We start from the raw sequence: 14,198 nt of genomic DNA on the forward strand, positions 1-14,198 counted from the left end.
CAGGTATTGCCTAAGTGTGGTAGAGCACTCCTCCCTGGTCACTCTGTGCCATCAACTGGTTTAAGGTCTGAAAGTCCTTGACCGACTTCCCTCTTACACATTAATTCCAATCACGTAATCCACCTTGAATTTAAGACTCAAACTGAGCACCACACACTCTTGTGCGGTCCCTGATTCTCTGAAGGTGCTGAGTTGACTTCACTGCAAACAACCTAATAGCTTCCTTCGTTCGCTCAGAGGCCACATGGTCTTCCACAGGTGTCCCCCAGTGACTGCTGTCCCTTCTACTGGCATGCACCCATTAAGGCAGCTGTCTTAGACTCCTCATTTAGGGCCTGCGCATTACAAGCGTCTTCAAAATTCACAAACCATTCCCAGATATCCAGTCCTTCAACATTTACATGCAGAAGACCTTTTGGAACCTTGGCCACAACCTGGCCTGAACTGGATGCAGAGGTACCTATCTCAGATGAAGTTATTGTTGCTGCCGCCCTAAGTTTATCTTGCTTAAAATACATCCTTTCTTCAGCTCTTTCATTTCCCTTCTGCTTCTCCTCCCACTCTCTTTGTTTCCCCCTCCACCTCTTCCAATTCCTCTTCCCGGGCCCATTCCTTCTGTCTCAACTCTTCTCCCTCTTGAACTCTCTGTCCTTCTCATCTTCCTCGGTCTTAACTTTCTAAAGTGCCAACTACAAGTTCAGGGTCTCTCGTAAACTCAACCCACACAAGAGATTTACTCCTGATTGGCAACGGTGGTACCCTAGAAATCAGAGGTGGTATACAGACCTGAATTATTCTAGAAACTAAAGGTGGTGTGTGTGCATTTGTGACTCCCTGGAAGATGCATTAGGGGATACACTTGGGGATACACTTGGTGTGTGTCTGGGATAGACCTGTCCTAAGGGGATCCTAGGGCCTGATTGACCAGCGCTCTCCTCCAACTACCATGTTTCCCTCCCTCATCCCTTTCACCCAGCATTTCAAATTGGTGCCCAATAAAATTACAAGGACCTTTCTGTCCCCACTACTGGGAATCCTCCACCCTCTGGCCATACATAACTCCTTCATCTGATAGGTGGACATGGTGCTGTAGTCTGGTCCCATCTCTGTGTTTTCTATTGTCTGTGCATGTCTCCTGTGTGGCGGTGCTGGGGGGCAGTGTTCGGTTGGAAGGGAACGTGTTCAGTACGGTGGGGTGGGGAGGCATGTGCTGGTGGTCCATCTTCCTCTGGCCCTTCAGCCAGGGTTGGCAGCAAGTCTTCTCTGCCGGCCTGTGGTTCGACTCGACCCATGTATAATATGCAGAACAATATGATTCTTGTTACGGTTGCATCACTTCGCTGTGATTAAATCTCTTCTGCTGCGTCTCTGGCCCTGGCTCAGGCTCATAGGGCAACCAGAACTTGCTCCCAGTGCACTGGACTTTCAGTAACAGCTCGTCCCCCACATCGATGTATTTTTGCCCTTCCACAGACTCTGCTGTCTTCTTCAGCCTGACGGCGGCGGCGTAAGGTCTGCTGATCATTGATGGTCAGGTGATATGGTATAGGGGGTGATTCTGACCCCGGCGGTCAAGGACCGCCGGGGCCAGGGTTGGAGGGAGCACCGCCAACATGCTGGCGGTGCTCCGCAGGGTATTCTGACCGCGGCGGTTCAGCCGCGGTCAGAACAGGAAAACCGGCGGTCTCCTGCCGGTTTTCCGCTGCCCTGCAGAATCCTCCATGGCGGCCCCACAAAGAATTTCAGTGTCTGCTGAGCAGACACTGAAATTCGTGACGGGTGCAACTGCACCCGTCGCACATCCTCCACTCCGCCGGCTCCATTCGGAGCCGGCATCCTCATGGAGGGCTGTTTCCCACTGGGCTGGCGGGCGGCCTTTTGGCGGTCGCCCGCCAGCCCAGTGGGAAACCCAGAATACCCGCGGCGGTCTTTTGACCGCGCAGCGGTATTCTGGCGGTTCCCTCCAGGCGGGCGGCTCCCGCCGCCCACCGGGGTCAGAATGACCCCCATAGTGTCTTGTGTCACTCGGTCCCTGCACACATGACACACATGACTGGGGCTACCCTGGTCTTAGTGTGGGGAGCCCGTCCTTACTCAGAAACAAGTAGAGAGCCCACTCTATGAGTTGTTGCTCTGCAAATCACTCTGTTGAATGTTCTCTCAAAGTGCTCCACCTCCCCATTGGCTTGCGATGGCTTGGAAGTTATCCGTGAGTGTTGTATGCTGTAGGATGTCAGGTAGTCTGCATTTCCTGGCTGTTCTCAGTTCTTTCAAACGCTCATGGGCAGCCATAACTTTTTATAGTTTGGGGAGCACCTTCTTAGCCACCATGGTAGTTACTAGTTCAATATTTTGAGTAGTTGTTGATGATGACAACCAGCAATTAGGAAAGCTTCTGAAGTCCATGCCGACACTGATCCACGGTTGTCGCGTTCCATGTTCTGTGATTGGAGGAGGGGGTCTGTCGCCCCACAGCCTGGCACAGGATGCAGCTTCAGACAGGGGTCTCCACCGTCTCGTCCACAGGGGGAAACCACACCTTGTTCCGAAGGCGATTCTTGGTTTTTAGCATGCCTTGATGTCTGACGTGGGCTAGTTGTACTGCTCGTGTCTCTAACCTGTGTAGTATTACCCTGCAGTGGCCTCTCTGTAAGCACCCTTCCAGGGTTGCGGCTAGTTCGTGGTGCACATTGTGCGGGGCCCCTAGCACTTTGTGGGCTTCTTGCATTCTCTGCCCCCAATGTGATTCTAGCAGGTTTCAAGTACCAACCTTGATCGCTGCTTTTGCTACCTTGAGGCAGTCGTCCTATCGTTGGCTGTCACAATGGCATCAGGTCTTATGGGCTGAGACCTGGACTTCTCCATTATGTACCAGATGTATTCTTCTGTGTCTTGTGCTCTGCACATTGGGTTGCTGCTCTCGGATGCTGGGACCAAGGACCCAGGATTGCATATGACACAGAACAAATATTCTTGCATGTGGGGAACCCATTTTCTTTACTTGGAAGTGACTTTGAAACAGACCCTTGAAACAGTGCGGTCACCAGCTTCTGGTGTTTCAGACAGAAAGAGGTGTCCATAGGCATTCAGATGGAAGTTTCTGCAAGCCCAATGAAGGACTATTGCTTCTCTTTCAATCTGAGGATATCTCTGCTCCATTGGGGTGAGCGCTTTGCTTGCAGAGGGCAAAGGGGCCCCCCATTACTGTTGTTGTGACAGTGCTGTCCATACCGTGGTTGGGCTGGTGTCTACAGACAGTTCCATGTTCTTCTGGTGGATCAAAGTAAGCTTGGATGGTGTCAGCTGCTGGAATGTCTCTACCACTTTCTGTCCCCTGGTCCATGGTGAGGCGGTTTTGGTGAGTTCTTGTAGCGGCTGTGTGAGGGATGTGAGGTCCTTGATGAATCTCTCACAGTAATTCACCATACTCAGGACACTGCAGACCTCTGACACATTAGATGGGGCTGGGCTGGTCTTGTGTTGCTGTGGGGCCCCTCGTGATGGACTGCTCGATTGCTCGAAGATGCCTGCCGTAACGACATTGAGGTTTTGGGGGATGGTACCCTCTTCTCTCAGGGTAATGTAACCGTCTGTGCTAGGCCTCTATAGGATTCCTCAATACTTGAAGCTGCCCTCCTTCTTCACTGTTGTACAGTGATGTGCAGCGAGCATCGTTCACTACTGTTGTACAGGGATGTGCATCATTACTGTTGTACAGTGATGTGCAGCGAGCATCGTTCACTGCTATTGTACACTGATGTGCAGCAAGCATCGTTCACTACTGTTGTGCAGTGATGTGCAGCAAGCATTGTTCACTACTGTTGTCAGTGATGTGCAGCGAGCATCGTTCACTGCTATTGTACACTGATGTGCAGCAAGCATCGTTCACTACTGTTGTGCAGTGATGTGCAGCAAGCATTGTTCACTACTGTTGTGCAGTGATGTGCAGCAAGCATTGTTCACTACTGTTGCACAGTGATGTGCAGCAGGCATCGTTCACTACTGGTGTACACTGATGTGCAGAGAGCATCGTCTACTACTGTTGTACAGTAAACCTAAAACGTAAACTTTGCACTTGTATAGCACACTACTCACCCGTTAGGGTCTCAAGGCGCTGTACGCATACCGCTGTGGAACCCGTCCTGGCTTTTTCCTGTGAGGCGCCCACTCCTGGGCAACCCCCAGGATGAAGCCAGGCATCCAAGCGCTGTCAGGGCCATTGTGGAGATTAAGCAAGCTATTGCCCAGAGTTACAGAGTGGGACCCATTAATTAGATTAGGCACTGAGGCGAGAATTATCTGGTCCAAGGGAATTGAGCCCAAGACCCGCCTAGGCGGGAATTGAACCCTGGTCCCGGGCCAGAACTCTGCATCAGGGTCTGCCGCTTTAACCATTGTGCCACACTTCTCCACCTCTACAGTGATGTGCAGCAAGCATTGTTCACTACTGTTGTACACTGATGTGCAGCAAGCTTCGTTCACTGCTGTTGTACACTGATGTGCAGCAAGCATCGTTCACTGCTGTTGTACAGTGATGTGCAGCAAGCTTCGTTCACTGCAGTTATACAGTGATGGGCAGCAAGCATCGTTCACTGCTGTTGTAGCTGTTGTACAGTGGTGTGCAGCAAGCATCGTTCACTGCTGTTGTACAGTGATGTGCAGCAAGCTTCGTTCACTGCTGTTGTACACTGATGTGCAGCAAGTATTGTTCACTGCTGTTGCACACTGATGTGCAGTAAGCATCGTTCACTACTGTTGTACAGTGATGTGCAGCAAGCACCTTTTACTGCCGTTGTACACTGATGCGCAGCAAGCATCATTCACTACTTTTGTACACTGATGTGCAGCGAGCATCGTTCACTACTGTTGTACAGTGATGTGCAGCGAGCATCGTTCACTACTGTTGCCAGTGATGTCCAGAAAGCATTGTTCACTACTGTTGTCAGTGATGTGCAGCGAGCATCATTCACTACTGTTGTACACTGATGTGGAGCAACCATCGATCTCTACTGTTGTACAGTGATGTGCAGCAAATATCATTCACAACTGTTGTACACTATTGTGCAGCAAGCATCGATCACTACTGTTGTACAATGATGTGCAGCAAACATCAATCACTACTGTTGTACACTGATGTGCAGCAAGCATCATTCACTGCTGTTGTATAGTGATGTGCAGCGACCATTGTTCACTACTGTTGTACAGTGATGTGTACAAGCATCGTTCACTGCTGTTGTACACTGATGTGCAGCGAGCATCGTTTACTTTTGTGCACTGTTGTACACTGATGTGCAGCAAGCTTCGTTCACTGCTGTTGCACACTGATGTGCAGCAAGCATCATTCACTACTGTTGTACAGTGATGTGCAGCATGCACCATTCACTGCTGTTGTACACTGATGTGCGGCAAGCATTGTTCACTACTGCTGCACAGTGATGTGCAGCGAGCATCATTCACTACTGTTGTACACTGATGTGCAGCAAGCATCGTTCACTACTGTTGTACAGTGATGTGCAGCGAACATCGTTCACTACTGTTGCCAGTGATGTCCAGCAAGAATTGTTCACTACTGTTGTCAGTGATGTGCAGCGAGCATTGTTCACTTCTGTTGTACACTGATGTGCAGCAAGCATCGTTCACTACTGTTGTACACTGATGTGCAGCAAGCATACTTCACTACTGTTGTACAGTGATGTGCAGCAAGCATCATTCACTACTGTTGTACACTGATGTGCAGCAAGCATCGTTCACTACTGTTGTAAACTGATGTGCAGCAAGCATCCTTCACTACTGTTGTACAGTGATGTGCAGCACACATCGTTCACTACTGTTGTACACTGATGTGCAGCAAGCATCGTCCACTACTGTTGTACAGTGATGTGCAGCAAGCATCGTTCACTGCTGTTGTCAGTGATGTGCAGCAAGCATCCTTCACTACTGTTGTACAGTGATGTGCAGCAAGCATCGTTCGCTACTGTTGTCCACTGATGTGCAGCAAGCTTTGTTCACTGCAGTTGTACAGTGATGTGCAGCAAGCATCGTTCACTGCTGTTGTAGCTGTTGTACAGTGATGTGCAGCAAGCATCGTTCACTGCTGTTGTACAGTGATGTGCAGCAAGCATCATTCACTACTTTGTAAACTGATGTGCAGCGAGCATCATTCACTACTGTTGTCCAGTGATGTATAGCGAGCATCGTTCACTACTGTTACCAGTGAGGACCAGAAAGCATCCTTCACTACTGTTGTACAGTGCTGTGCAGCAAGCATCGTTCACTGCTGTTGTACACTGATGTGCAGCAAGCATCCTTCACTACTATTGCACAGTGCTGTGCAGCAAGCATTGTTTACTACTGATGCACAGTTATGTGCAGCAAGTATCGTTCACTACTGTTGTACAGCGAAGTGCAGCAAGCATCGTTCACTACTGTTGTACAGCAAATTGCAGCAAGCATCGTTCACTACTGTTGTACAGCGAAGTGCAGCAAGCATCGTTCACTACTGTTGTACAGTGATGTGCAGCGAGCATCATTCACTACTGTTGTACACTGATGTGCAGCGAGCATCGTTCACTACAGTTGTACAGTGATGTGCACCGATCATCGTTCACTACTGTTGCCAGTGATGTCCAGCAAGAATTGTTCACTACTGTTTTCAGTGATGTGCAGCGAGCATCAATCACTACTGTTGTACAGTGATGTGCAGCAAGCATCATTCACTACTTTTGTACACTGATGTGCAGCATGCATCGATCACTACTGTTGTACACTGATGTGCAACAAGTATTGTTCACTGCTGTTGCACACTGATGTGCAGCAAGTATCGTTCACTGCTGTTGCACACTGATGTGCAGCAAGCATTGTTCACTACTGTTGTACAGTGATGTGCAGCAAGCACCTTTCACTGCTGTTGTACACTAATGTGCAGCAAGCATTGTTCACTACTGATGCACAGTGATGTGCAGCAAGCATCGTTCACTACTGCTGTACAGTGATGTGCAGCGCGCATTGTTTATTACTGTTGCACAGTGATGTGCAGCAAGCATCATTCACTACTTTTTTACACTGATGTGCAGCGAACGTCGTTCACTACTGTTGTACAGTGATGTGCAGCGAGCATCGTTCACTCCTGTTGTACAGAGATGTGCAGCAAGCATCGTTCACTACTGTTGTACAGTGATGTGCTACTGTTGTACACTGATGTGCAGCAAGCATCATTCACTACTGTTGTACACTGATGTGCAGCAAGCATCCTTCATTACTGTTGTATAGTGATGTGCAGCAAGCATCATTCACTACTGTTGTACACTGATGTGCAGCAAGCATCGTTCACTACTGTTGTACACTGATGTGCAGCAAGCATCCTTCACTACTGTTGTATAGTGATGTGCAGCAAGCATCCTTCACTACTGTTGTACACTGATGTGCCGCAAGCATCCTTCACTACTGTTGTACAGTGATGTGCAGCAAGCATCGTTCACTACTTTTGTACACTGATGTGCAGCATGCATCGATCACTACTGTTGTACATTGATGTGCAACAAGCATCATGTACTACTGTTGTACAATGATGTGGAGCAAGTATCAATCACTACTGTTGTAAAGTGATATGCAGCAAGCATCACTCACTGCTGTTGTACAGTGATGTGCAGATACCATCGTTCACTCCTGTTGTACAGAGATGTGCAGCATTCTTCGTTCACTGCAGTTATACAGTGATGTGCAGCAAGCATCGTTCACTGCTGTTGTAGGTGTTGTACAGTGGTGTGCAGCAAGCATCGTTCACTGCTGTTGTACAGTGATCTGCTGCAAGCTTCGTTCACTGCTGTTGTACAGTGATGTGCAGCAAGCATCGTTCACTACTGTTGTAAAGTTATATGCAGCAAGCATCATTCACTGCTGTTGTACAGTGATGTGCAGCTATCATCGTTCACTCCTGTTGTACAGAGATGTGCAGCCTTCTTCGTTCACTACTGTTGCACAGTGATGTGCAGCAAGCATCATTCACTACTTTGTAAACTGATGTGCAGCGAGCATCATTCACTACTGTTGTCCAGTGATGTGCAGCGAGAATCGTTCACTACTGTTGCCAGTGAGGACCAGAAAGCATTGTTCACTACTGTTGTCAGTGATGTGCAGCGAGCATCATTCACTACTGTTGAACACTGATGTGGAGCAAGCATCGATCACTACTGTTGTACAGTGATGTGCAGCAATCACCTTTCACTGCTGTTGTACACTGATGTGCAGCAAGCATTGTTCACTACTGATGCACAGTGATGTGCAGCAAGCATTGTTCAGTGCTGTTGTCAGTGATGTGCAGGAAGCATCGATCACTACTGTTGTACAGTGATGTGCAGCAAGCATCGTTCACTACTGTTGTATACTGATGTGCGGCAAGCATACTTCACTACTGTTGTACAGTGTGTTGTACACTGATGTGCAGCAAGCATCGTTCACTACTGTTGTACCCTGATGTGCAGCAAGCATCGTTCACTACTGTTGTACAGTGATGTGCAGCGAGCATCGTTCACTACTGTTGTACAGTGATGTGCAACAAGCATCGTTCACTGCTGTTGTACTCTGATGTGCATCAAGCATCCTTCACTACTGTTGTACAGTGATGTGCAACAAGCATCGTTCACTGCTGTTGTACTCTGATGTGCATCAAGCATCCTTCACTACTGTTGTACAGTGATGTGCAACAAGCATTGTTCACTGCTGTTGTACAGTGATGTGCAGCAAGCATCGTTCACTACTGTTGTACAGTGATGTGCAGCGAGTATTGTTCACTGCAGTTGTACAGTGATGTGCAGCAAGCATCGTTCACTGCTGTTGTACAGTGATGTGCAGCAAGGATCGTTCACTGCGCAGGGGCCTTGTGCACAGCAGTTGTGAGGCGTGTTTTGTAGTGTGTGAGTGCCCTCTGGTAGCAGTGGACTGCCTCATATTCCTTGAGGTGATTCTGGCACGGTCCACGCGCTCCTCGTTACCCACTCACCCGCCTCGTGGCCACTGCAGGTGGCCGGTTGAGAACCAGAGGGAGAGGGTGAGTTACTTTCCCCCTGCAGCCCTGTTCAAGACCCGGCACCTAGGGTCTGTTCACAATGCGACATGCGGCGAGGCAGAGTATTGCAGCGCAGGCCTGTTCTTTAAAGTGGCCCAATCCTTGTCGCCATTGTAACACGCCCCCATAATATCCCGATACAGGGGTGTTTCTCTGTGTCCCCCCACCCTGCACATGCCTCCCTTCACTCTGGGAGTCACAAATATTACAAGGAGAGTGTGCTTTGCTGCTCCTGTGTGTGGTCCTGTCCCTGACCCCCTGTCCCTCTCTCCATCCCCCCCCCCAGGGTCTCACTCCCTCTGGTGCTTCTACTGCTCACTCTCGAGGCTCCTCCTGGGGCCCCCAGTTCTCTTAGAGGAATGACATGCACTGCAGACAGTAGGGGGTTTGTTGGGGGGGTGAGTGCAGTATTGTATAAATGTGCAAATGGAAGGTATTACATGTAGGAGGATGTGTGCTCTCTATTCTATGACCCCCCCCCCATTCGTCTTCTCTCATACCACCAGCAACCCTATCCCACCCCCCCATTCGTCTTCTCTCACACCACCAGCCAACCCCCACCTGGCCTATACGATTATTCCCTGAAAGATCTCTGTAGCAGGTTAGTGAACCGCAGAAGATATTTTAAAATGCAGCCTCTTTTCTAAGCCAGAACATATTGAGACTCCGACTCGTCCTTGTTGCAGCATTGGCTATCGGGAGCGACCTCTTGTGCCTCCGCCCCCTTTTCGCTGCCACATCCTTACACCAGTTATGGGTTCTTGAAATAAAGTTTTTTTTCCTGGCATTGTGTATACAGCTGTTTAACCTCTGCAGGCATTGGGTTAAATGCGCAGCAGGGCACACTCTGCCTTTAATTACTGCAGGGTCGATAAAGGTGCCATGGTTTAGGTAGGGTGCCCTCTTGGGGTTTCTTGGTCTCTGCCCATCGGTATCCCCCTCCCGGCACCACCCAGCTCTTGCTCCCTCCAGTACTTCTCCTCCCTCTCTGTGACCCTCCTTGTGTGCGTCCAGTTTATTTGGAAGAGTAACATGCACAGTAGATGGTACTGTGGACTGGAGAGGGTTATGTTGGGGGCAGAGAGGAGATATTACCTTGGGAGAGGGGTGGTCTCTCTTCTTTGACACTCTTTTCCTCTCCCCATAGGCTCACCCTCCCTCCGGTACTTCTACTCCTCCCTCTCAGGGCCCCTCCCCGGGGTCCCTAAGTTCTCCATAGTGGGTATGTGGATGACGTCCCCATCTCCAGTTACACCAGTGAGAGCCGCAGGGTGGTTCCCCAGTCCCCCTGGATGTTGCAGATCACCGCCGAGGACCCCCAGTACTGGGAGAGGGAGACAGAAAGACCTTATTGAACGAGCAGATCTTCAAGGACGATGTTAGGACCGTGATGGAGCAAATCAACCAGACTGCGGGTGAGTGACACCGGGGAAGGGGAAACCAGAGGGAGGGGTGAGTGACACCAGGGGAGGGGCAACCAGACCGGGGGTAAGAGGCACTGGTGGGGAAGGGGCAACCAGACCGGGGTTGAATGACACCGGGGGAGGGGCACCAGACGTGTGGTGAGAGACACTGGGGGGGAGGGAAGGGGCAACCAGTCCGAGCGTGAGTGACACAGGGGCAAAGGGGGGTTCTACAAGGCCACGGTAACTAACACCTGGGAAAGCAGTCAGACGGGGGTGAGTGACACCTGCTGGAAGTGGGGGGAAGACCTCACTGTGCACCAGTGACACAGGCTGGGGCAGCAGTCAACCAGATCTGGAGTGAGTGACACAAGGGAAGGGGCAACCACACTGGGGGTGAGTGATGGTGGATCTACAGTAGAGGGTGTGAGTAAACCATGGGGCAGCGTGAGACATGGGTGTGTTAGTGATGGGGTTAGTAAATACAGAAGACCAGCCATTCTCCTCTGACCTTTCTCAAGGGTCTCACTGTTTCCTGCTCCCCACTTTCATACACACTCTGTACTGCCCTCCATCAGATCTCACTTTAGTCTGGTCCCCAGTGCTCCTCTCCCGTCATGAGTGGGTTTCTCTGATCCCTTCACTCTCTGTCCGGACACTCACCCTTCTTCATCCCTCCCCGTCAGGTCTCCACATGCTCCAATTTATGTCTGGCTGTGAACTCCGGCATGATTGTTCCGTGGGAATTTGTTGGGTTCCTTCACTCTCTGCTTCAACATGTCGGACCCTCGCTCTGATCCTTTCCCTACTCAGGCCCTCACTTTGTTCCTTCAAGCCCAACACTTCTCTCCCCTCCTGATCGGTTTTTCCACATCACACAGAACAGACCTGAATATGACCTGTTCGTTATATTCCGACCCAGGCGTAAACCCTGTTTACATATGGGCTGGAATTACGAGTTTGAAGGTATTTAATGCATCTGATAATTATGGGATGTGTTATATACCTCAAATGCCATTACATTTAAGCAGATAAAAATCATACTGTATGTTCTGTACTCTATGGATCTTGTTGCATTAAACACCAAAATCAGCACAGTATTCCCCCAAAACTCATAATAAGTGTTAATTATCCCACCTGATAAATAACACGTGTGAGGTATTATTTATCAGGTGCGAGAAATAACACCTAAACTCTCAATTAGGCCCTATATGTCCATCCGTGAACTCTGGGTGGATAGCTCAGTCGAGGGGGGTTCTTGGCTTCCCTCTCTACCTCCAGGTATCAGACCCTCGCTCCCTCCTCAGCCCCTCACTCTGCTCCCTCCTGCCCCTCAGGTCTCCACATGTTCCAGGTGATGTCCGGCTCTGAGCTTCAGGGAGAGTGCTCCGTCCGGGAACTTTCTTGGCTCCCCTCTCCCTTCCTGGAGGTGTCAGACCTTCACTCTCTCCTTGGGTCCATACTCTGCTCCCCTCAGGCCGTCAGTCTATCCCCATCTCTCACGCTGTTGCTTCGGCCCCACACTGTTCTTTCTTCTTCCCCTTCAGGTCTCCACTTGCTCCAACTGATGTACGGCTGTGAGCTCTGGGATGACGGCTCCATAGGGGGTTCCATCAGGATGGCTTTGACGGACACAAATTCATCAGCTTGGACAAGGACAGACTGACCTGGACGGCGTCCATGGATGCGGCCAGGATCACACAGCAGCGATGGAACTAGGAGAGGATCATTCCCCATCGAAGGACGGACTACCTGGAGGGGAGGTGCATCGAGTATCTGAAGACATACCTGAAGCACGGGGAAGAGAGGCTGCAGAGAGGTGGGTTATTATTGTATAGCTCTTAAAACACCTCATTAGGTGCCGAAGCACTTGCGGGCCTGGGAAGCGCTCTGGTCCTTGGAACTCATGGTGGGAGAGGGGTGGGGCATAGGGTGTTTTTATTTGGTGTCCCTGTGAGGTCCACTCTATAACAGTTTAACCCCTGCTATCACTAGGGTATTTCCGCACCACCTCCCCCTCCAGGGGTGATAGATGGGGACACGGGAGCGGTGTTACACAGGGTAAAGGGACTCTGGTTGACTTCTTTCTGGGAAGGATAAAATGTTACACACCGTGGGGGGGCTTTGCAGCCCCCTGTGAGGTTCGTTGTCCGCACTGCTCTGCTCTTTCCTTGGTTTCTGCTCCTTCCTGTTATGCGGGGGTGGGTGCTGGGGGAGTTACATAGGATGAGGGGTGAGCACTGGGGGGCTGGCCCCACCCTACTGCCATTACCGGGCACCACTGGTCTAGGCTGCACTGCATAGCAGGGCCCCACGTGAATCCTCTGATATACAGCGAGGCCCCGTGAGCACAAACTTACTTCCTGCTTCTGTGGTGAGAGACACTGGGAGGGGAGGGAAGGGGCAACCAGTCCCGGGGTGAGTGACACAGGGGCAAAGGGGGTTCAACCAGGCCAGGGTAACTGCCACCTGGGAAGGCAGTCTGCTCTGGGATGCTGGGATCAAGGACCGAGGATTGCAAATGACACTGAACGAATATTCTTCCAGGTGGAGAACCCACTTGTCTTTTCTTGGAAGTGACTTTGACGCGACCCTTGAAACAGTGAGATCACCAGCTTCTGGTGTTTCAGACACAAAGAGGTGTCCATAGGCATTCAGATGGAAGTTTCTGCAAGCCCAATGAAGGACTATGTCTTCTCCTTCAATCTGAGGATATCTCTGCTCCACTGGGGTGAGCGCTTTACTTGCATAGTACACATCCCCCCCCATTACTGTTGTTGTGACAGTGCTGTCCGTAGCCTGGTTGGGCTGGTGTCCATGTTCTTGTGGTGGATCAGAGTAAGCTTGGATGGTGTCAGCTGCTGGAATGTCTCTACCTCTTTCTGTCCCCTGGTCCATGGTGCAGCGGTTTTGGTGAGTTCTGGTAGTGGCTGTGTGAGGGATGTGAGGTCCTTGATGAATCTCTCACAGTAATTCACCATACTCAGGACACTGCAGACCTCTGACACATTAGATGGTGCTGGGCTGGTCTTGTGTTGCTGTGGGGCCCCTCATGATGAACTGCTCGATTGCTCGAAGATGCCTGCCGTGACGACATTGAGGTTTTGAGGGATGGTACCCTCTTCTCTCAGGGTAATGTAACTGCCTGTGCTAGGCCTCTATAGGATTCCTCAATACTTGAAGCTGCAACCCTTCTTCACTGTTGTACACTGATGTGCAGCGAGCATCGTTCACTACTGTCGTACAGTGATGTGCAGCGAGCATCATTCACTACTGTTGTACAGTGATGTGCAACAAGCATTGTTCACTGCTGTTGTACAGTGATGTGCAGGAAGCGTCTTTCACTACTGTTGCACAGTGATGTGTAGCAAGCATCATTCACTACTGTTGTACACTGATGTGCAGCGAGCATCGTTCACTACTTTTGTACAGTAAACGTAAACTTCACACTTGTATAGCGCACTACTCACCGTTAGGGTCTCAAGGCGCTGTACGCATACCGCTGTGGAGCCCCTCCTGGCTTTTTCCTGTGAGGCGCCCACTCCTGGGCAACCCCCAGGGTGAAGCCAGGCATCCAAGCGCTGTCAGGGCCATTGTGGAGATTAAGCAAGCTATTGCCCAGAGTTACAGAGTGGGACTCATTAATTAGATTAGGCACCGAGGCAAGAATTATCTGGCCCAAGGGAATTGAGCCCAAGACCCGCCTAGACGGGAATTGAACCCTGGTCCCG

At 50.4% G+C, this 14,198-nt stretch overlaps 2 pseudogenes; both read left to right on the forward strand.

Moving 5' to 3' along the window:
• The window catches only part of LOC138301824 (patr class I histocompatibility antigen, B-1 alpha chain-like), a 32,916-nt pseudogene extending 20,555 nt beyond the window's left edge, over positions 1 to 12,361 (forward strand).
• A 785-nt stretch (positions 12,362 to 13,146) lies between these two features.
• The window catches only part of LOC138301825 (uncharacterized), a 37,763-nt pseudogene continuing 36,711 nt past the window's right edge, over positions 13,147 to 14,198 (forward strand).

This window comes from Pleurodeles waltl, chromosome 6, assembly GCF_031143425.1.
Source record: "Pleurodeles waltl isolate 20211129_DDA chromosome 6, aPleWal1.hap1.20221129, whole genome shotgun sequence".
In the NCBI taxonomy this organism is placed as follows: Eukaryota; Metazoa; Chordata; class Amphibia; order Caudata; family Salamandridae; genus Pleurodeles; species Pleurodeles waltl.